The sequence below is a fragment of the Thermobia domestica genome, chromosome 2, assembly GCF_964235325.1.
Source record: "Thermobia domestica chromosome 2, izTheDome1.hap1.1, whole genome shotgun sequence".
Lineage (NCBI taxonomy): Eukaryota > Metazoa > Arthropoda > Insecta > Zygentoma > Lepismatidae > Thermobia > Thermobia domestica.
In genome coordinates, this window is record NC_137455.1 from 12,709,381 (window position 1) to 12,732,847 (window position 23,467).

The following is a 23,467-nucleotide window of genomic DNA, read 5'->3' on the forward strand; positions in this document are numbered from 1 at the left end:
GTGATACGTTTGTGCCGGAATGTACCGCAAAAATTTTCGTTTGTACCAGTCCCAGTATGAAGTTATAAGGTTTTAAAGTGGGGAGGCTGGAGAAACGGCAGCCTCCAAACTTGGAATTTCGAAACAAAACCTATGGCAATCGTTTGTGCTACGTTTGTGCCGGAATGTACCGCAAAAATTTTCGTTTGTACCACTTCCGGTACGAAATTATTTTAGTTTTAAAGTGGGGGCTGAGGAAACGGCAGCCCCCCCACCTTGGAATTTCGAAACGAAACCTATGCCAATCGTTTGTGCTACGTTTGTGCCAAAATGTACCGCAAAAATTTTCGTTTGTACCACTTCCGGTACGAAGTTATGATCGTTTTGAAGTGGCAAATTTTTTGTTTCGAAATTCCAAGGTTGGAGGCTTCCGTTTCTCCAGCGCCCCCTCTTTAAAACCCTTATAACTTCGTACCGGAAGTGGTACAAACGAAAATTTTTGCAGTACATTCCGGCACAAACTTAGCACAAACGATTGCCATAAATTTTGTTTCGAAATTCCAAGGTTGCAGGCTTCCGTTTCTGCAGCCCCTCCACTTCAAACCCTTACAACTTCGTACCGGAAGTGGTACAAACGAAAATTTTTGCGGTACATTCCGGCACAAACGTAGCACAAACGATTGGCATAGGTTTTGTTTCGAAATTCCAAGTTTGGAGGCTGCCGCTTCTCCAGCCCCCCCATTTTAAAACCTTATAACTTCATACCGGAAGTGGTACAAACGAAAATTTTTGCGGTACATTCCGGCACAAACGTAGCACAAACGATTGTCATAGGTTTTGTTTTGAAATTTTTAGGTGGGGCCTGCCGTTTCCTCAGCCCCCACTTCAAAACCCTTATAACTTCGTACCGGAAGTGGTACAAACGAAAATTTTTGCGGTACATTCCGGCACAAACGTAGCACAAACGATTGCCATAGGTTTCGTTTCGAAATTCCAAGGTGGGGGGGCTGCCGTTTCCCCAGCCCCCCCACTTTAAAACTATTATAACTTCGTACCGGAAGTGGTACAAACGAAAATTTTTGCGGTACATTCCGGCACAAACGTAGCACAAAAGATTGGCATAGGTTTTTTTTTTCGAAACTCCAAGGTGGGGGGGCTGGCGAAATGCACCTATGTCTCCCAGCTGGTGTGTCATTTAGAACTGTGCCATTGACATAGAGGGCCACATTCCTTATCAGTTTGCGTCAAGGTAATGCACAATTTGCGTTTTAGTTTGAGATAAAATCGGCGTTGCACAGGCTGATATGGAATGACGCTCAGATTGATGGTTAAAGCTCTTAAAACATAATAGAGATGTCTTATGTTCGATTCCCATCTGAATCATTTTCTTATCTATTATGCTCTCTCATACCTAATGCTTAACCTTCTGTCTTCGCTGAGCAAATCTTGGTTTGAATCGCGATGGACATTATTCTACTTCGGATCCCATTGTGAACTGTAGGTTCAGGTCTCATATAATATCGGTGCAGAAAAGGAAAGATGAACTGACATTTCAGTGATGAGCACAAGGTAAAACTTGAGATTGTCTCGTCTTGAAACCAGTAATGATTTTAGGTCGTGCCCGGGGTATCCCCCCCGAGTTACGAAATTCCCCCGGACCATATCTCCTGTCATTTTCAATGTGGATTCCCAGTATGTTCGCACTTTTTTTTAAGTTTACGCCCCACGGTTATGTCGGCTAAGCTTAAGGAGACAATGATGATAAGAAATGAATGAAATAGTGGGATGAAGCAAGTGGAAAGAAACGGGAGAACCCCGAGAAAACCCACGTACCTAGTATTTGCCCATCACTAAGTTCACTTGGCGCGAGCTGGGATCGAACCAAAGAAACCATGCACCAGAGGTGAACGCTCTACCACTGAGCCACCGCGGCCCGCAGTACTACTTTTAATCTCCAGTGTATGAAATTCTCCTCCCCCGGAAGAAATAATCTGAAATTATCACTGCTCGAAACTGTGGCATGAAGGAAATGTTTGAGAAAAGATTTGTTTCTATTACAAGAACTCGGTCTCGTCTCGTCTCGTCCGCAACCCTACCAAAATTAAAACAAGCATTTTACTCTATAATAATTTTATATTTAATTTATATGTATACTAGAATGATTTATCGCATTAAGTTCAATATTTTTAAATCCATTTTATTAAAATGTTATATACTAAGGTTGCTTGCAAATGTATCAAATTCGTTCAATACTTTATTTTGCATTTAGTGGTTATAACGGTTCGAACCACCGTTACCAACATAGTAGCCCAACAATTTCCCCTCAAATAGTGTATTTACTGCTTTGCTTGAAGTACTATGCAACAGAAAGATTTTATGCAGAATAGAAGTTGCTACTTACGTGTTCTCCGAACCCTGTAGTGAGTTAAATTTCGCGCAGTTGGCATGTTCACAAACAATCTCACAAGATCATCTCACAGAGTCACGTCTTTTCCCCGAAATGGAGTCAAATTTTGGCACAAACCTTGGAAATGAGAAAGGAAATATGTTTGACCAAATAGTCCTTTCAATCGGGCACAATAATGCACGTATTACCTTTTTCTTAGCACTAATATTTTTTACGATCTGTTATAATTAAGTACTTTATTCCTTCCTGGAATGGTATCTCAGTAGTCGAGATGTCATGTTCAGTATTAATGGTTGCGCGTTCGATTCCAGGCTACGTTGGAGTTACGTTTTCTTTTTAAATGCATAGTGGCTCAGTGATACAGTGCTTACCTCTGGTGCTTGGGGTCTTTGATTCGATCCCCGGCCAAGTAAATTTGTGGTGGACAACATCGTGTCTGTGGGTTTCCTCGGGTACTTCCGTTTCCTTCCACATTTTCATTCCACCAATTATTCCATCATTATTCACTTGCCTTAATCATCATCTCCCGTAACTTAAAGGACATAATTGTGGGATGTTAATCTGAAAGATTCCATTTATTTTTTAACTCTAGAATTAAAACTGTGAATCTATTTTATTGCTGAAGATAATAATTTACAATGAATCATTCTTTTTAAAAAGGCCAGGGTCTGTTTTCCCTTCTGTTCTAGTGATTAACGCACATCTTTGGTACATGGGGTCTGAGATTCGATTCCTGGTGGTAGAGCCTTCAAATATGAACACATTACGGTCATTCGGACTCTGTCTTAAACTGTAGTTCCACGTCAGGGGGTCCATCAGGTCCTGATCCCCCAAAAAAACTTTTTAACTCAACATACATTTGTAAATTTTCGCAATAAAAAATATACCTATTTAATTGATACTTCATTCATGTAGCATGAAAATTTGATTTTACACTTTATCTGTGCTCTCTCATAAAAAATCGTATTATTATTATTATTATTATTATTATTATTATTATTATTATTATTATTATTATTATTATTATTATTATTATTATTATTAGTATTAGTATTATTATTACTATTGAAAATATAGGTGAAGGTATTTTACAATTACTTGTCGTCTTTATGGGTGCAGAATAACACCCATTCAATACTATATAGACCTAGTGCCTTGTAGTATTTCCTCCTCCCGAAAAGTTTGGACCGCTCCCAACAAAAAATTCTATGTGTGCGCCTGCTCCACGTCTCATGCACTCAGTGCTGCAAAGGGATGCTTCCAATCAATCTAATCCGATCTAAAAGGTACCATATCAGTATTGGCCGAGTGAGACTGAAGACAAACCATGGAAAATCCTCAATCGGAAGGGCGACATAAGATTCGACCCCAAGAACCGTTTATCTACTAAAATTATCTTAATTTCAGTACCATTCTTTACTGCCTGTGTAAGCTTGACCATGAAATAGTTTCAAATTGTACTTGATTTGAAAATTCTTCTTCTGTATCTCTGTTTTATTCCTGTTGAGTTAATTACACATTATAATACTCTGATAATTTATGTAAACGATAAGAATACACATTGCCTACCTGCCTACGTCTCACCTTGATATGTCACACCTAATCTCTTTGATGTTTCTTATTTTTATTAATCTACTTGTTCCCCCTTGACCTTGAACTTCCGGACTCGATCACGTGTACGAAGGTGATGTGATCTTCGTTGCGTGTGGTTGTGTCATATTGTCACCCTCTCTCCGCTCGCCACTCCTTTTTTACAAAAGAATAACAAAACATAACAAAATGATCGCCAAGGAATGAAAAGTTTAAGAAAAAAAGAAGTCATTAAAAAAAGAATGGAAAAGAAAAAAATTGTGACGTCCAAATGACGTCAGATTTACGAGCGAAAATCCCATTCGTTGAGTGTCACGTGGGTGTGTTTCGTCGGGTTGTCACTTGGCATGTTGGAAAACGGGGTGAGCATCGACCAGTGTTGCCACAGAGTGTTGCTTCGTTTAAGTGTTAGTGTATGTTGCTCTTTCCTCGTGTGCGGTTGATAACAGTTGAGTTAACACCGTAAACAAGCCGGTCTTCTCAATTTCTTTCAATTTGTGTTTGACATTTGTTTTGTAAACTATTTTAATTCTTCGTTTGTGTGGTTTTATTCGTGTATGGCGCAAGCTTCAATTTTAGTGCTGAAATTTATTATAAAATTGCCTAATAGTTTTGTGTGCACCTTGGCGAAAGGTAAGGTAAACATTTTTATTTTCTTTAATAATGTTTAATTGTAACAGAAACGGAAGTCAAAATGTGAATTGCATTCGTACTCATTTCCGGTGTCGTTTTGTTGTGATATCGTATAAGCGTTTGTTTTCTTTTAATGAAGTAGACTTGAGTTCCATTCCCATACCAATCATCCCAATTGTAAGTGTATTCTTGTTAAAGCAATTGCTTTCGAGATTTTGTTTGTTGAGAAGCGCTCTGATCGCAGATTTTGTAGTAAGAGATTTTTGCAGTTCATTTGTGCCCTGTTGGACAATTATTTCCGAAACAAACCATTTGGCTAGTAAGTACAAGTTACCAGAGACGGTTTCGAGTCCCGCGATTATGCAAAGTATCTGTAATCGTAGTATATATTTTGTACCGTACTATATTCTGACGCATAAGATAATAATAGGGAGACGGGGAAGAGCATAGAAGGAATTTAAATTAGTGTCTAATGTATTGGATACCTATATACATAAAATATTCTATCAGTGATTAACTTATTTTATGGGGTGGCTCGGGAAAATCCTCTGTCCTCTATTGGAGCCACGAAATACCTTACCGGGACCCAGAGTCTGATTTAGATTTGGTGGGGACCTAAACTATTGAAGGTAATGAGGCCCTTTAAGTATCAACATGAACGTAGGCACTCTATATACACAAATGAAGAAACTAGTGATATTTTAGAGAGCAAGCTAGCAGAAGGGGCCCCATTACTTACGTCACAGGAGTCTACACAACACGAAACACTGTTGCTATGTTTTATTTTATTTATATTTTTCTTATATTTTGGAAATGTACATCCGTTGTTTCCTTTAATATTTGGGGCCCCTAAGAGAGTGGGGCCCTAGCTTGTTTAGCTTATACGTAAATCCGACACTGCCGGGACTATAAATCCGAACGTTGCTCAGTCAGTACCACAGCTCTGCACTCACTTCCCACTGGGACATTTGAAATCAGCACTGTTCTCCAGGCCCGTGTCTAGGGGGCCGGACCCCCCCCCTAAATTTTTGCTGGGCCCCTAAAATTTTCATGGTAGGCTTGCAAATGAACTATAATATGGTTGGATCGACTTCCCTAACTTCAGTTCCCCCCCTTACATTTTTGAACTGGCTACGGGCCTGCTGTTCTCTTTATTCTGTCCTTCCCTCAACTTCGCTGGTTAACTGTGTCATGTAAGCTACTTACAAGGGAAGGATTAAATGTTTTGAGCCTCACTTGAAAGGCTCACTACAGCTGGATTGATATATTACGATTTCTCTACATATTCACCTTCTATAGCAATGCATTTATGTCTTCTTTACTGCAATTTGTGTACCTATTGCTGTACTAACAGTTGGACCTTCCTAAGTGAAGTGACGTTGTCAAAGTAAAATTTTCAGTGCAGAGGTAAGATGACACCCTGGAGCCAAAGTAAAGACTTGCCCCAAATCGTGCTAATAAGATGGATGGGGAAGTGCTGTGAACCTACAATTGGCGGAATTGCGAACCCAATATGCTTGTTCAATCGCAGTACTATGAGGAGTTGCATTGTCTTGATGCAGGATGCGCAGGTTTCTCCATCTTTCGCTCGTTAATAGCAGCTTGCTACTTGCCTACGAAGTTAACATAATATTCTTTGTTAGCAGTGGTGCTTGCCTTCAAAAAAGTCAGTACAGATTAACTCTACTTGATTCTCCCCCGTCTCAAAAATATTGCCATTGGTTTTTCGAGCAGATTTAATCGTTTTTGCAGATGTTTAGCTCAGAACTGTTCGCTCTCTTCTCGTATTATAGTGATAAGTTTTTGAACCTTTCACTTTGGTATATCAGCGTGACCAGGCCTCCAGATTAAATGGTAGGGACAAAACGCTTATAGCTGAAATATTTAAGAAGAGATATGTTGCATCTGTTCGAGATTGTCTTGTTCAGTGAGATATTTTTGTAGGATGCTAATAACAAGACGTTAAAGAAATCGTTACCAATCCCTTTCCCACGTATAGCCTACTGTGGTATAAAGTAAAACTTAAGAATTCAAATTTCTACACATTGTTACATAATACCATTGGCGGATCCAGGAATAATGCGAAGATCGTCTTCCCCCGCGTCACATTTTCTAGAAGTCGCGTCTCTTTTCGTCTTTTTTTTAAAAATAGATTTATGTATAAAATTTATACCCTGATTCATTTATTGTTAATTTCATCTAGGGGTTATCAGAATCCTTCCGCGTCACAAAAGATTCACGAAGACAATGGTGGATCTAGAAGGTATAAAAACTGGGGGGGTCAGCCAGAACCTAGACAGTGATAGGTATATTGTAAGTTTACTATAAACATTAATATATATATAACTCTATGGCCTAAGGAACCCGGAGGTTGAATGCCGCGTTCACAAAAGCTCTCCATTGACGTCTATCCTTAGCCAATTGGATCCATTTATACTTTGTATTCCTATTTTTGCGAGATCAGTCTTAATGTTGTTCTCCCATCTGCGCCTAGGTCTTCCTAATGCTCGTTTTCCGGTTGGTCTTCCAGTTAAGATTTTGAAAGCGTTCCTACTTTCTTCCATCCTGGCTATATGCCCTGCCCACCTGAGCCTCCTGGACTTGATGACCCTAACAATGTTGGGTATACCGTATAAATTGTGTAGTTCCTCGCTATGAAGTTTCCGCCATTTCTCATTCACGTTCCTCTTGGGTCCGAATATTCGTCTCAGGACCTTGTTCTCCAATACTTTCAACCTATGTTCATCCTTCCGAGTAAGCGACCATGTTTGACAACCATACAGAACAACAGGCATGATTATCGTATTATATATTTTAAGCTTATATACAGGGTGATTCAGGAGGAATGTCACATAATTTGTGAAGTGATTCTACATGAGAAAATAAACTGAAAACGTCTTATGAACATTCCAATTTTCAATCGTTACGGAACTGGAGCGGGTTGACTACACACATCCATGAATGATTATGTTGGCAAGTGTGAATATTACTTAACGAAATGTTGTGTAGACGCTGTGGTGGACAGAATAATTGTGGGACACATGACTGATCCATCCTACAAGAGGTGTTCATAAAGCCCCCCCCCCCCATCTCAATGCACTTGTCAACGTCTTGGAGGGTGTGTTGTGTTGCACACCGAACATCATCTCGGCGAGCTTTAATGCGGGGAACATTTCTTCACGTTTATCCAACTTCGTAGCGTACACATATCCCTTTAATCAGCTCCATAAGTCTAGTGGCGTTAGGTCGGGTGTTCTGGGAGGCCAGTTAATGGGTCCGCCACGACCAATCCACCGTTGAGGAAATGTGTTATTCAGATACGTGTCTGGTACAGTGAATCGGTGCTCCATGTTGCAAGTACATTTGCCGTCGTTGTTGTAATGTCACGTCTTCCAAAAGTGCAGATTAGGTCTTCTATCAGGAAAATGCATGTGCTACGGCTATCATGCTATTTGTACATCTGTTGGAGAACCCTCACACCTCTTATAGGATGAATCAGTCATTTGTCCCACCATTATTCTGTCTACCACAGCGCCTAAGTAATATTCACACTTGTCTTCATAATCATTCATGGTTTTGTGTAGTCTTCAACCCACCCCAGTTCCGTTACAATCGAAAATTGGACACAGGTTCATAGGATTTTTTCGGTTTATTTTCACATGTAGAATCATCTCACAAATTACGTGACATTCCTCCTGAAGCACCCTGTATGTGGAGATTTCTTGATTGGCTACTTATTCAGTTATTACACAGTTCTATAAGCTTCCTGTATATTTTTTTCATAAATAAGCCTATAAGAAAATGGAAATGTATAGAATTTTCTGCTTTTATGAGCATGAACAATTTGTTATAATTTTATTACGCCATTGCTAATATAGCCTACCTGCAGAAGGTTTTTAGACTTTTTGGAAGTTCTGCTTTGGGGACTATCAATTAAGCAAGTTTCATTTGAAGGTATTGCCATTATTTTGATAAGATATGTGTACTATTCCATGATAATCTAGTTTGAAATACTCCTCCTTACGGTTGACAGCCCAATCACTAATGATAAAAGACCTCCACCAAACCGGTTCCAGCATGCAAAAATTTGATAATGACTAGTGAGGACTCTGAACTGATAAGGTTCGTATTGTCAAATGGTATTCTTTCAGTTTGAACAGAGAAGCGATTGGAGAAAAGGAGATATGGGCTAAGAACATTATTTATTTTATCACTAAATTCGAGATACTGTTTTACAGCTCTTTACGCTGGGAACATTAAAAGTGAGACATTGGAAGAGAAGGTTCATCAGAAAATCTATTTAAAAGTATCATCCCAGGACCTACTTAGTGTGACTAAGAGAAATCGGATATTTTTTTTTAGTCAAAGTGTTCGATTTTCGAACCTGATTGTGTTTATATTGCATAGTATAAACTCTTAAGTTTTCTCGTCCTCCACTCTTGTTCGTAAGTATAGTCGATCCGTTTTTAGCGAAAATCATTGTTCGATATCGCACTGTTTTATCCCCTCGCCTTTCTGCGCACGGGAAGTCTGATTGGTTACCTCCGTTCAGTGTTGCCAACAGGTTATAAAGATTTGCCTCCAGATCTTGGCTACAAACAAATCATATGTACACTAAATAAAGAACTTGAGCTTGCAATGAAGGCCAGTTTTTATTGTTGTTGTTGTTGTTAAGTTTATCAGTTTTACTCTTAACACCTCATTTTGCCGAAAAGTTTAATCTTAGGACAATAAACTATAGTAAATATTTAATTTCAATTGTCAGAGAGAAAAAAAAGTTTTCGATTTCACAATTTCCCTATTAAAGATTCCACTATACAGTAGCGTACCCAGGAATTTATTTCGGGGGGGGGGTTCAAACTAAATATGAAGCTATTTTATATTAAAATTGCCCCTAAAATTAGGCTAAATTTTTAAAAAGTCGAAATTTCGGGGGGGGTCCGGACCCCCGTGTCCCCCCCCTTCCGTACGTCCCTGCCACTATAACTAATATTTCTAAAGCTACAGGCAGTGATGGCATTCAAATAAGTCAACAACTGCTTCTATTATCAGTACAGTAAACTGACTAGTATTAATATTATTACCATATGATATTTATTCTAACGATACTAATAATAGTGATTAAGTCGTATAGTATCTTTATTTTGGTATTTTATTTATTGATTTTCAAGTTTGTAGTTCCAGAAAATTATTTTTCCGTAAGTACTCGGGGGGGAGGCACGGTGTCTCAGTGGCAGAAGGCTTACTCCTGGTATGTAGGGTCTTTGGTTCGATCCCCGGCCAAAAGTGTCCGTGGGTTTCCTCGGATACTCCCGTTTCTTCCCATCTTCTCATTCCACCAATTCTTGCCTTAATCATAGTCTCTCTTAGCCTAAAGGGCATAATCCTAAAACATTAAACTGAAAAAAAAATCGTAAATACTTAGTCTAAAGGTGAAAACACTTCTAATAACCGGTTCCGGGAAACTGAGAAATTTAGACAACCGTTAGGAGCGAACCGACTGAATGATAACACTGAGTACAAAAGTAAATCTTTCAGTGGAACAAAGTAAGTTTTGTGGATAATTGCATTAATTCATGAATAATTGTTTGATTATGTTGAATTTGTTTCTAAACAACGAGCTTCTGTTTTTGTTGTCTGTTACTGTTTGTTGGATACTGTGGAAGAAGCGAATGGAATGTAGTTTTCAAAGGAATGTAGGGCCTCTTCACGCCGTCTCATTGCGCCAGCAATGAGCACGGTAAGTGAACAATGTTTTCTTGTATTTTGTCAACTCATTACAATAGATTTTGTAGAAAGTTTTAGTATGATAACCATCTCTGACATAGTTACATCTATTGGTGCCGTGGACTTTTTTTTTTTTTTTTTAACTCGTTGACGCTTAAATAGAAGATAGTGACTTATATAAGGAATGGGCAGAATAATGCGACCACCTTGCAAAAAAGGGAATGCCATCTAACAGCGTGTAAGACCCTTGATATTCAAAACAGCCTGGGTCCGCCTAGAAACTGAAGCAAACAAATTTTGGATCGTGTTTAGTGGCATGATATAGCACCTTTCATCCAAAATCTCCAGTTTCTTTTGAGATAATGCTTCAGGGAAGCAAAACATCAGTTTTCCCAAGCTATTGTAACAACAGTGCTCTCACTGTAGATTATTTAGTGAATTATGTCCAAATCCAGTAAATCTAGTCCTTGTTGATATGGAACGTTCCTCGATGTATGTTGAGGCTGTATCATACATAGTGGATGAACAAATGATGCAGACATGTTGAACGAAGGAATGAACAGGTGTCGAAAAATCAATTTTTCGGTATCTATGAACCAGGAACGTGCGGGGGAATTTATTACGGGATGACCTTTTTTTGTCTCCTGAACGAACGGACAGACAAGATAAAGGAGTTTTTTTTAATCAAATCTCTTAAAAATGATCCTGCACTATAACCAATTAACGTGAAGCTGATACAGTTGTACGCTATTATTGAGCTTTTCATTATGACGCTAGGGAAACTGACAAGATAGATTATGATCGGTGGTAGTAGTCCAAAATTAGAATTAACTCTTTTAATTTTTGTTTTACTGTTAATATTGTCGAATAAGACACACATCAATCGTTAGGGAACACCGTAGTCTTAATTGTTAGAGCGTTAGACTCACGTTCGCGTGGTCTCAGGTTCGATTCCCGGCCAGTGCTTATCAAATTTTAGGCGCCCAATCACCGTCATGAGGCAAACTGGGGAGTCACATGAATACAAGACGTGACGACCACATGCCTGTTAGAGATAGGGCGACACAGCGCGGTTACCACGTGTTCGTCGTTAGGCTTAGCGTAGTTCAGGCGGCCACTAACAGATGGCGTTGGAGTGACTCAGGTCCACAAAGGACTGCCACACCAAGTGGTTTGGTTTGGTTTATATAAATCGTTAAATCACAATGAGCTAAACAGGATGATGTGTTTGAGAGTAAAATTTCAATGCGTCGTTTTTGAGGAAAATCGTGAAAAATATTTTTTATGGCGTGGAAAAGTGTGTAATTTATGCACTGTATATCGAAAATATTCACTGTTATGTGACAGACTGTATCTGTTGTTTGAGTTCTCCTAACGGTGACACTTTCTTCGAGCATTAACGCGCATACTACTTGTAAAACAGCAGGGAACAGATATTTTAAAGAAGCGCACTAATCATTAAGCGCTATCATAATACAAAATTTATAATGCAGTAAATCAATAATAATAATAATAATAATAATAATAATAATAATAATAATAATATAAAGCATAATCTACTTACGTAATATACATTGTCATCCTCATTAGTAGTTGTTACAATGAAGAATGACTTCACACTTCAAAACATTGCTAACGTCTAAGAATTGATAAGAAATTGTAATTCATATGAGATAAGTTACATAATACAGATTAATTCTGGTTTTCATCTCTTTATAAGAATATTTAATTGTTCAATGTGAATTAGTAGCACAAGAAATAACCAAGCTGGTTTTCCTGTTTCTATGCTACAGAGCTTTAATTGCTGATAAAAAGAACAGAGAAATGTGAGCTCGCTGTTATTTTCTCTAGTATTCGTTCTAATAAGAGCTACTGAGCTTTTAGAAATTTAAGGTGAGCATGAAAAAGCACAACAGATGGCAGCACGTTTCTATCTTTGAATGTAATTTTACAGTAATACAGTCAAATAGATAGCTTTTGATTATTCCCTTTATATTGCACTTTTACGCTATCAATACCGTAGCATCTCTAGTCATTAAATTGGCTGGACAACTGTCAGTGAAAATGCGATTTTTAATTTTTTTTTTTTGCGAAGGAGGGAGAAAGCGGAGGGGCATAGAAAGTTTTTGGATGCCAGCTTTTTTTTTTTTTTAATAACAAAACGCATTACTTGATATATACAATAGAGTATGTTTGGGGGACAGTCGGGGAACAGGTGGAGCCAACCGAGTGAGGGGTCACTCGTCCCTCTGGTCACCTGTCTAGCGTCATCATTGGAGCCACATCCACATTCCGAAAGCTTCCAATTGTTTTTAATAATCATTTTTTTGCGTAATGTCCATGTTTCTGACCCATACAGCACAATACTCCACACGAAGCATTTTGTGAGTCTTTTTTCTCAACTCTTTTTTATTCGAGGTCCCACAAAATAGTCCTTTCTTCCTTCTAAAGGCTTCTTTCGCCATTTCTATCCTTTGATTTTGTTTCACGTTCATACTTCATATCATCACTAATAATACTACCCAGGGATCGCAAAGTAGTCATCTGTTCTATTTTCTTCCCTCCTACTTTTATACTTGACACTGACCGCTTTATTCCAGTCATTATGAGTTTTGCCTTTCTCAGATTTATTTTCCTCCCATATTCTTCACAGCCCTTCCTCAAGTTTTCTAACATGTAACATCTTGTTGATTTTCTCCTTAGACTCCGCAACAAGCGCCATATTATCTGCAAACTGTATACACCTAATCATTCTACCTCCTACTGAAATGCTGTCTTCAATTTGTAGGCTCTTTTTCACTATCTTTCCCAGATATATATTAAATACTGTTGGGGAGAGATAGCATCCCTGTCGAATCGAGCTCTCCTTCCAATTGCACTCGCCTATTGAAATGATATATTTCAGTTTAACGTCCCACAATTATGCCCTTGCTAAGGGAGACCGATGATTTAAGGCAAGTGAATGATGTTGGAAAAAATGGTGGAATGAGAATATGGGAGGAAACGAATACGTGGAGAAATTGCACACACACACTTACTTGCACACAAAAAAGTTGGGGAGGCAACTGCCCCCTCTTGCCCCCCCCCGAATCGCCGCCCCTGCCTTTACCACAATTCACCTATCTGCTTTTGGTATGCCGCTATTTACAGAACCCGCAAAAAATACTAAATACATCTACAGTTCCAAATCGAAAGCAGATAGATGAATTGTGATAACGGTATCACATACAAAATCGTATTGTCTAGTTCACTACGTTTCTGCTTTTCGAATGTATTTTTTTTAAATTTGTTTTCAAGATATTACAGAACAACTCTAAAATTAGCGATAGTTTAATTTCGCTGTAGTAAAGACCCTTAATAATGATACCTAGTTAGTAATAGTAACATAGTACTAATAGCATAAGTTAATAGTAGGTTTCGTCTATAGTAAAACGTATAAATTCCAGTGAACTCATTGAATGTAATTACATTTAAACACTTTCGCTTGCGTAACACATTTTTTTTTTTTTTTAAGTGTCTATACTGTGGCTGCAATTAACTACGTTTTCTTGAAGGCAATACTCTGTAATTACTTTGCAATAAGGTGCTAAACTTTCTAGTTTTTTTTATTTTATTTTTTTAATTTCGTATCCTTATTATTACTCAGTAATTATAGTATATTTTGAAGTCCTTGAGTATTGGCTACTAGCTGTGTTTTCTCCTTGAGTACAAGGAAGCTTAGTTACGGAAGTAGTGTTTGCTTCAAACAAAGCTGCGGTGCGGGGCTTTTTTTTTTAATCACAACATGGCAGAAGTAGGACAACAATTACTCATACTCTAATACACTGAAGCCTTCTCTGTTGGTCTAGTGGCTAGCGCGCGCACACTTCTGGTGCATGTAGTCCTGAGTTTGATTCCAGGGAGAGATGGATTCTATCTAAAACTGTATATTCGCTTCTTATATGCTCTTGGTGCTCAAAAGGGACGCTTGACATCAAGAAACAGAAACAAACAAACAAACAGCACCAGCAACTAATTCATTCAGCTCCCCTCTGCTTCTTACTTACTATGTACAGTCCAGGGGCGGATCCAGGACGGACTTCTGGGGGGGGGGCGGTGTGTTGTAATACTGGTACTTAGAGCTACTTTTAAGAGCGTCAAACTCGGGGATGGGTTTTATTTATATGTAAAATAAAAAAAGTTTCCTCTTCTGGGGGGCAATCGCCCCGACGCCCCCCTGAATCCTCCTCTGGTACAGTCTACTATACTTTAATCTGGATTCGAACTTTTGTAGAAATTCTTTAGCAGAGACGACGTGGGTCAATGAAAATTAGACCCACCACCCACTCTGCCTCACCACCCACCGTGACCCACTCTGACTCACCATCCACCATGGCCCACTCTGACCTACTTCGAACCACCACCTACCAAAACCCATTGCAATCAACTCTGATCCATGATACATGCCCTCCTCTCAACTGGCTAAAGAGTTTACACTTGTAATAAAACAAGGCAATGAAATTATCACTAATCGGAGTTTAAATTTGTACGGTTAATGACTCAAACGCCGCTCTGTTACAATACCGGTGGATCTGACCTTCACGTTTTAAAATTTATCATATATAATTATTTCCTTGTTGAATTACAGATACTTTTCAGTGGAAAATAGACTGAAAGTCTCAAATCAAGATAAAGTAGGGCAATGTAAAGGGGGGGGGATGAATAGTGTAAAATGGAGCTGTATCTCGAAAGCCAAGTAATATGTCCTATTGCTACTGTTACAATTACAAATATAATTATTCAAAAGTACCTGAAGTTCTTTTTTCAATAGAAACAAATGAAAAAAAAAAAAGAAAAACTGAGGGCTTGAAAGTAAATCATAGACAAATTCACTAGTGTTTAAAAGATGCTGTTTACAATGCACTTAGCAGAGTGGGTTGGTGGATCGTAGTGGTTCTGTAGGTCAGAGTGGGTCATGGTGAGTCGCAATGGATCACGTTCTGTTGGCTCACGAACCCACTTAATCTTTGTCCTGTTGCCGATTGCGAAAATACACTTATCACTCGGTCAGTTTATATATATATATAAAACTAACTAACTAACTAACTCTATGGCCTATGGAACCCGGAGGTTCAGTGCCGCGTTCACAAAATCTCTCCACTGACTTCTATCCTATTGTGGTTCGAAAACCCATATTACTGTTATATTGTTCTTTATAACCTTGTTGTTATATAAAACATAAATTAAAAATAATCCAAACAGTAGTCGATAACCTAATACAAAATAAATCTCAACACCGCTTAAAATATAATTTACTAATTTACTTATCAATTAAAAGTCCCAGGTACAGTTAAAATAAATCTTGTTGTAAGCAATAGTAATTCAATTCGTTGTGCAAATATTCGTTTTCGTATTGCTGTCTTACACACAGGCTACTTCTCATCTGCGTAAAAGAAAGTCCACACTTCCCAATAGATATATATAGTTTCTCGTTACAAGCATTAGTAATGGTTCAAATTCCAATTTAAACAACAGCCCTCCCAAATCATTCATAAAACCAGTAAACTAACTAACTCTATCGCCTATGGAACCCGCAGGTTCAGTGCCGCGTTCACAAAAGCTCTCCACTGACTTCTATCCTTAGCTAATTGGATCCAGTTTCTACTTTGTATTCCTATCTCTGCGAGATCCATCTTAATATTATCCTCCCATCTGCGCCTAGGTCTTCCTAATGGTCGTTTTCCTACGGGTCTACCAGTCAAGACTTTGAAAGCGTTTCTACTTTCTTCCATTCTAGCTACATGACCTGCCCACCTAAGCCTCCTAGACTTGACGACCCTAACAATGTTGGGTAAACCGTATAAACTATGTAGTTCCTCGTTATGAAGCTTTCGCCATTCCCCATTCTCGTTCCTCTTGGGTCCGAATATTCTTCTCAGGATCCTCTTCTCAAATACTTTCAGTCTATGTTCTTCCCTCAGAGTAAGCGACCATGTTTCGCAACCATACAGAACAACAGGCATGATTATCGTTTTATATATTTTAAGCTTGAAATTCCTCGACAGAATTCGCGACGACAAGAGATTTTGAACCGAATAGTAACACGAATTCCCTGTTTTTAGTCGACATTTAATTTCTTCGTGAATATGATTTTCGTCTGTTAATATTGACCCTAAATATTTGAAAGTATCCACTTTATCAAAAGTATTATTTAATATTTTAACGCCTCCACAATTTGCCGTATTACGGTCCCGACGCACTTCCATGTATTTAGTTTTCTCTGCATTTACTTCTAAACCCATGTCCCTGCAAGCGTTTAATAATATCTCTGCATTTATTTCTACTGTTCTCCTATCATCCCCTATTAAATTTACATCATCAGCATATGCCATAACCTGGTGAATGCCGTTCAACTCTAGGCCATGGTTGCTATCTTTGATTTTCCTTATGGCGTATTCCAGTACAAAGTTAAATAATAATGGCGACAACGCATCTCCTTGTTTCAGGCCATTTTCGACGTGGAAGCTCGTGGACAAAAATTTTCCTACCCGGACTTTACTTTGGGATTCACTTAAACATGTCTTAATTAATCTAATTAGCTTTCTCGGTATTCCAAGCTCTGTAAGAACGTTGTATAATGTTTCTCTCCTAACCGAGTCGTAAGCCTTTCTAAAATCAATAAATAGTTGATGTACCGGGGTATTGTATTCCCACTTTTTTTCGAGTATTTGGCGAATGGTAAATATTTGGTCGATAGTTGATCGATTTCGTCTAAATCCGCACTGATAATCTCCAATAATTTCATCTGCGTATAGGGTCAATCTAGCTAACAATATTTGAAAGGATTTTATAGGATGTTGACAGAAGAGAAATGCCTCGATAGTTATTACGGTCAGTTTTGTCGCCTTTCTTGTGAATTGGAACAATGATTGACTCTTTCCACTCTTGTGGCAATTCTTCCTTGTTCCAGATAAGGAGAATGAGTTTGTGTATCTTGTTCCGCAATTTTTCGCCTCCAGCTAAAATTAATTCAGCCGGAATTTCATCTACCCCCGGAGATTTGTGTTTCTTTAATTTCTTTATAGCGGCTTCCGCTTCTATTCGATTGGGTTCTGCAATATACGGTTCTGCGGTGTGTATCTCCTTTTCTCCACGCACATTAGTTTTTGGCTGCGTGTTCAGCAAATCGTCAAAGAAATCTTTCCATCTATTTAAGAGGCTATCCGTATCAGTGAGAACTGTCCCGTCAGATTTCTTTAATATATAAGCACGAGGTTGATAGCCTTTCTTAAATTCGCTGATCCCCTTATACATGTCCCGAATATTTTTATTTTTACTATTATCTTCAAGTTCCTTAATTTTAGCTTTCAAAAAATCCCGTTTCTTTGTTCTAAAAGTTTTGGAAGTTTCCCGCCTGATATCTGCGAAATTTTGTGTAGTTGTTTCATTCGGATTTTGTAGCCACCGTAATTTTGCCTGTTTTCTCTTCTCTGCTAGTTTAATGCATTCTTGGTCGAACCATGGTTTGTTCCTACGTATTTCCGCGTGTCCCAATTTTTCTATTGCTGAACTTTTAATGCTATCTCTAATTTCAATCCAAGTATCCTCAACACTAGTGCACTCCGAGTCTTCTAAAACCGAGAATCTATTCGAAACTTCAATCTGGAATTCCTCTCTTACCTGGCTCTCTTCTAATTTCTTTAAATTAAATCTCTCCGTTTTCGGACATTGAGTATTACCTTTATTCAACGATAATCTGGTATTCCTCTCTTACCTGGCTCTCTTCTAATTTCTTTAAATTAAATCTCTCCGTTTTCGGACATTGAGTATTACCTTTATTCAACGATAATCTCTCCCGTATTATCGCTGCTACCAGGTAGTGATCAGTGTCACAATCAGCCCCTCTAAACGACCGGACGTCAATTATGCTAGATTGTCTTCTTCTATCTACTAAAACGTGATCAATTTGATTATGTGTTTTTCCGTCTGGTGATGTCCAAGTGTATTTATGAACATCGCGATGTGGGAATTTTGTACTCTTCACGATTAGGTTTTTGGATGTTGCAAAGTTCACGAGTCTAACACCGTTGTCATTACTTTCCTTATGCAAACTTTCGTTCCCTATAATCGGTTTGAAAATATCCTCTCGTCCTACCTTCGCATTGAAATCCCCTAATAGAATCTTCATATGGTATCGCGGGAGTTGGTCAAATATCCGTTCCACTTCTTCGTAAAAACTATCTTTTATATCGTCACCCTTATCTTCAGTTGGAGCATGTACATTTAAAACAATAATATCACACCACCGTCCCTTAAGAGTAATAAAAGAAAGTCTGTCAGTAACAAATTCAACCCGTTTAATTGCTGGTAATATTCAATTTATCAATATTCAATTTTAATATATATAAATTGCCCGTGTCTGTCTGGGAGACCAAAAAAAACCTAAAGAATTACTTGATGATACCCTTCCTAATTTGGCTACTATGTAGAGGGTTTAAAAGCTAATAATCTAGTTAATTAGTGGAGGCGGCGGCGGTAATTAAAATTGGAGGTGGCAGAAATCAACCATTTTGGTTTTAATGTTGCTTACTATAGGTTAAAAATGGCAATAGATAGCGACAAGCAGTTTCCTACAAACGATTAAGCGTGCCAAGAATACATTTCATCTCTAGCCTTTTCTCTCTACTAAAACCGGAAGTGGTAGAAATATCTGTTCCGCCACTAATCGAGAAAATATTTCCTCTTACAAACCAAACCCCTTAATGTGGTAGACGTAACACTTAATTGTTGTATACGACAGCAGTTTTCGTAATTGCACTTGGACAGAAGCGAAGCTAGCGCGGGTTTAACGGAAAAGTTTGATTTCACAGATTTTTACAAATACAGAGTACGACAATTCAGAAACGAGACTGGATATTTTGCTGAGGACGGAAATTTTTCATAGTTGTGAACCTTGGGTGTGACTGTTGGAACACGTGGAGAAATTTGCACCTCGCTCGGGCATCAGCATGGCGCGTGACATGGCTGAATATAGACTCATCACCCGTTTCAACAATGGATCAAAAAGTCAGTATCAAGTTTTGTGCGTTCTTAGAATAAACACCAACGAAAACTTTTGAGATATTGGAAAAGATCTACCAAAAGTGAAAATGGCAGAAATCAAGCAGTTCCGGTTTTAACCTTGGTCGTTATAGACTAAAAACGATAACAGATAGCGATAACGGAAGAATGTATTCCATCTCCAGTCTAATTTCTCTCTTAAAACCGGAAGTCACAGAAATCGGAGACATTTGCTTTCAACAGCGGTCGTTATAATGTAAAAACGGTAGTAGGTAGCGACAAGTGGTTTTCTGGAATCAATTAAGCATCCCAAGAATATATTCCGTCTCCACTTTAGTTTTTGTACTAAAACTGAAAGCGGTAAAAATCTGTCACTTCCTGTTTCAATATTAATTCAGAAAATACCACACCATAAAAACTTAAACCCTTTCGCATGTTGTGCACGTAAGACAGTAGTTATTGTAAATTGTTCAACAACTCTCTTTGCTTCTTGAAGGATGGGCGCCCTTGCCCGTTTCTGATTACAGATAATATTCTAAATTGACACGAGGAAGCTCTTTCAATTTATTCTTTAAAGTTTTAATACGTAGGAGGATGATTATTGAGTATTACATAACCAGTGTTGCACAATCATGAGTTTCATTTCTTCAGCAGAAGACTGACAAGTTCTCGCCCACTCCTTCAATCATTTATTTCTTTTGGTTTCTTCATTCTATGCCCTTTCCTCTGCGTTTTTTTCCTCTTCCTTGCATCTGACTTAATATTCATTGTAGATTCTTCTCTATCATTATGACTGGTTATACCATCATTTGGTTGCATGTCTGGCCATGATCTACGATATGTGGAGGTTACATCTCACATGCCATGCAATGTGACTGATTATTAATATATTTTGTAATTTTGCATGGCGCTGTTCCATATTCGTCATTACTTGTCCTTCTACTCTTCGGGCCTTTGTCTTCAACTTTTGTCGCGATTTTTGAAAGTTGTAAAGGGAGAAAACAAATGTTAGCAATTGTGGATAGTTTGTGGTCTGAGATTTATGTGAGGACCACCGAAAGTTTATTTGTAAGCGGGTGATAGAAAAGCGGTTAGTTTAAGTTTTGCGATTTAATTATTCATATTCAGCACTAAGTAGGGCTTAAACTTAGGGTGTGTCTAAAGAGGCTGAGAACTCGTAACAATTATATAGCAAGTGCTGGTGAAGCCATCCCCCCACTAAATGTTTCAGTTATAAGTGTGCACCATCAATCTCAAATAATGTACTTTAAAAAAAAAAAAACATTTTTTTAATAGTAATGTTTTCAACGGCATTACACACACGCCTATGAAATGGAGATTACACCTACTTCTTTACGTATTTCAAGCAGGCACACACCCAGAATTTTTTGTTGGGAAGGGATCCACAGTTTTTTTTTTTGGGGGGGGGGAGGACAGTCCACATCTAGTAGTATTGAATCTTTGTTATTCTGCACCCGAAAAGACGTTAAGTAATTGTTAATTACTACCACGCCCGTAGCCAGCCCAAAAATGTAGGGGGGGGAGGTAGAAGTTAGGGGAGCCTACCCAACCATATTATAAGTTCATCACCATATTATAGTTCATTTGCAAGCCTACCGTGAAAATTTTAGGGGGGAAGTGAAAATTTAGGGGGGTCTTCCCACCCTAGCCCCCCGTGGATACGGGCCTGATTACTACCATCTGTATTCTCAGAAAATCTAATAGAACAAGATTATTTTTATAAGGAAAGGAAGGTGTAAATTGAAATCTTTAGACTACCTCAGTGATTTCTATGTTAAACAAATATAGTTGTGTTAAGAAAGTGTACAAATGTTAGTCGAGTTATAAAATTTTGGAGGGGGGGGGGGTCAGGCTCCGATGAACTCTCCCTGTGGTTGCGCCTCTGTTTTCAAGGATGTTTTTTTTTCCTGCGGACTGTTCCTAAGACTGCTGGACAAGACTTCCAATGATAGTGTTAATTAATATTGTTCACTGATTATATTCACATTAAATTCCACTAATTGTTCCTTCCGAGTCTTTGGTCCGCTCTACACAACAGGTTAAAATCGTGCTACAGGTTAAAATCTCTAAGGGAAATCTCTAAAATCTGTAATTTTTCCCCGTTACGTTGCGTTCCAATCCGCTAATTTTTCGATGATCGATACGGAATGAAACTATTGTGAACGTTATTGAATACCAGGGCCGCAACCAACCACAAAGGTTTAGGGGGAAGGGGCAAGTCACTAAAAATTCTCTTTACAAATAGCTAAATTGTGTTTTTTGTATTAATAATAGCATTTTGTGATAAGCTCTGGAGAGGACACAAAAAGTTTAGGGGGATCAGGCCTTTTTAGCCCCCCTCTGGTTGCGGGTCTGTTGAATACCCGTGTACTTAATCTTTGTTCAAAACCCATTGATGTATATGTGTGGGTGATTTTTTTTTTCTATTTTCTTTGAATTGAACTACAATTTTACAGATTTCTTCTTCAAAGATCTGTTTAATTCTTACGCGGTGGAAATCAAATGTGTTGTATGTAATGTTAGTACTTAATAACCAAATTTTAATTTAAGTAATAGTACATTTTTAATTATAAATGCAAAATCATTTTGGAAAGGCGTTTAATTAGACTTCAACATGTAGCCAGTAAAAACACGTAATTAAAATAGCAATTGACTTTAAAGAAAACAGGTATTCCATTGACGTTCCATTAACAGGGTATTATTCTATAATATTTATTATATTTATCTGGAAAGAACATGCAAAATAAAGATAAATATAATGAGAAAACAAAGTGATAAAATGCACAAGAGCAGGACAGGAAGAGGCAAACATATGGCTAGACGAAGAGAAAATCGAAGACGTTAAGATGTTCCCCTATTTAGGAAGTCTAATGTCCTCAGACGGAAGAATGAACCAATTTCTACTGTTGATGCCTGACTACTGTGGGAAAAGGCCCAGAAGAATGAAAAAGACATTAATTTCCAGAATAGAGCAGGCTAAACAAGCATTCAATAGAAAAAGAGGACTGCTAACATCAAGAAATATGTCCTTGGTCGTACGAAAAGATTTATCAAGACCATGGTATGGAGCGTGGCGCTTTACGGATCAGAGACGTGGACAGATCATGAAGATAAGAAGAAACCTGCTTGGCCATCTTATTCGGCACTCCGATTGGATCACCATGTTGATAGAAGTAAAAGTAGAAGGAAAACCAGGAAGAGGAAGACCAAGGATAGAATATCTAGATGCAGTTACGAAGACGACACCCTATCAAAATATAAAACAGCTCACCCAAGGAAGAAAAAAGTTTTAAAATGTCCATGTTGCCTACCAAACTATGATTGAGATGAGTAAGATATTCGATCTCTCAGCAATTTTATTACCATCGCACTAGTGGGGCTTTTATAAGATTGTAATGTTAGTACTACGTTATATCACACAATAACTCTTGAACGAAAGCGGATTTTTGAAATATGATTTTCTTTTCTCAGTCTTTTTTTTTAATATGTAGCTGTAGCGATTATCTTGACCGAATTTCTTAACAGCTAATTCGTTAACATCTGCACGGGTAACAATGACTTTAACGGTGGTTATCCATATAACATTATGAATTAAAGATAAATTGAACGTAACTCTAATATGCAACCCTCAGAACATGTAGGATTTTTGGGTTGCACAATCATATAGGCGAAAACCTCTAGATATTCATTATTATAAATGCGTGAATGTTGTCTTGAGGAGAGTTTATCTTGAGTGCGCCCGCTGTTGTGTATATATCCGCCTAAGAATCGGTACTAAACCACTAGATTGCAAATAGTAATTTTATATCTTAAAAGATTACGAAGAAAATATCGATGTTTGTTAAAGTACGCAATTTTAGTTCGAAAGCTCTCCATTTAATAAGAAAATAAAACATTGGTTAATAACTTAATACCGAAGATCAAAGTTTAATCCACAAGATAAGTTATACATAAACAGTTCACAGAAACGTGAATTTCATTCCAGAAGGACAAAGGGTCAAAGACTCTAATCCGTTTAACCAAAATAATGATTCTATGCAGGTTATCATTTATATTTAGGCCTATTTTTTT

The 23,467-nt window shown here is 38.0% G+C and overlaps 1 protein-coding gene across 4 annotated transcripts in view; it reads left to right on the forward strand.

The window, feature by feature from the left end:
• Window positions 1-23,467, forward strand: part of LOC145670168 (oxidative stress-induced growth inhibitor 1-like) — a 104,318-nt gene that overhangs the window by 42,463 nt on the left and 38,388 nt on the right. The window contains exon 1 of one of the 4 annotated variants that reach the window (XM_081738546.1): window positions 4,320-4,614. The exons of 1 other annotated variant lie outside the window; for it this stretch is intronic. The gene's annotated coding sequence lies outside the window, so the exon portion shown is untranslated. Of the gene's footprint in view, window positions 1-4,319; window positions 4,615-10,226; window positions 10,350-23,467 lie in introns of those variants that run through there. 2 more of the 4 variants (XM_081738541.1, XM_081738544.1) reach the window with 2 other exon arrangements.